The sequence below is a fragment of the Melampsora larici-populina genome, assembly GCF_000204055.1.
Source record: "Melampsora larici-populina 98AG31 unplaced genomic scaffold MELLAscaffold_10, whole genome shotgun sequence".
Classification (NCBI taxonomy): Eukaryota; Fungi; Basidiomycota; class Pucciniomycetes; order Pucciniales; family Melampsoraceae; genus Melampsora; species Melampsora laricis-populina.
In genome coordinates, this window is record NW_006768774.1 from 805,152 (window position 1) to 806,455 (window position 1,304).

The following is a 1,304-nucleotide window of genomic DNA, read 5'->3' on the forward strand; positions in this document are numbered from 1 at the left end:
GGGCCTAGTAGCAAAATCTAGGCCCTGGTCTGGTGTCCCACCGACCGCACGATCACCGAGTGATCGTGTGGTGGGTGGCAGCTGCTAGACCACCTAAATCCTAGGTGGTCTACCTTTTAAAGGTAGACCTCCTAGCAGGTAGGTGGTCTCTTCATCGCACAATCACCGAGTGATTGTGCGATGAAGGCTGGGGCCTAGTAGCAAAATCTAGGCCCTGGTCTGGTGTTCCACCGACCGCACAATCACCAAGTGATTGTGCGGTGGGTGGCAGCTGGCTAGACCACCTAAATCCTAGGTGGTCTACCTTTTAAAGGTAGAGAACCTAGCAGTTAGGTGGCCAGGTCAGTTCCTGGACCACCTAGTAGCCAGATCTAGGCCCCGGTCTGGTGTTCCTCCACCGTACGATCACCGAGTGATCGTGCGGTGGGTGGCAGCTGCTTGACCACCTAAATCCTAGGTGGTCTACCTTTTAAAGGTAGACCACCTAGCAGGTAGGTGGTCTCTTCATCGCACAATCACTCGGTGATCGTGCGATGAAGGCTGGGGCCAAGAAATCACGTCTGGGCCCCAGTAGTGCCTATTTTCCCAATCGAATTCAAGCTCCTTATCGATATCCTTCCTGATCTTGATATTTAGAGAACCTATTTTTCCTTGCCTTTCATTCCTCCAAGTCTTCACTCACTCGCAATCAATTGAGCTTAAGGCAAATCCCAAATGCCACATTGATTGAATTTCCAATTTTTGAATTTAGGTTGGTTTTATATCAAAGTAAGTGGATTTCATTTTGATTATTCTTCTTGGAACTTCTTAATTCTTAATTCTTGAACGTTTGGACGATAAATTCTGAAGTAAGACTAAAGTAAAATGATATCTCTTTTCTTTTCTTTTAGTCATTGTTATCAAATAAAGTCTTACAACCTCAGAGTGGAAGTTACGAACCTGTGCGTTAGCAACATATTTTGATCTCATCCTTCACCCAAAAAATAATGAAGTGACTTTTTTGAAAAATACAATCGTAGACAAGGCTAGTAGTAGTCGATCAAAAATGTAAGTTTTATTTTCACCAAGCTTCATCCCTCAATATAATACCTCATTGAAAAACCAATTCCACATCTCATTGATTTTTTTTTGGTTTACTTTACAGTTGGAGATGATGCAGTTCTACAACTATGGAAACATGAAAATGGGTATATAATTAATAGAGCTACTAACCTTTGTTTAGATTATGAACATGGAAATTATAAACAATTAGGATATGTAATACCTTTTGTTTTTCCTTTTCAACTTTACTTCTTTTATAATCA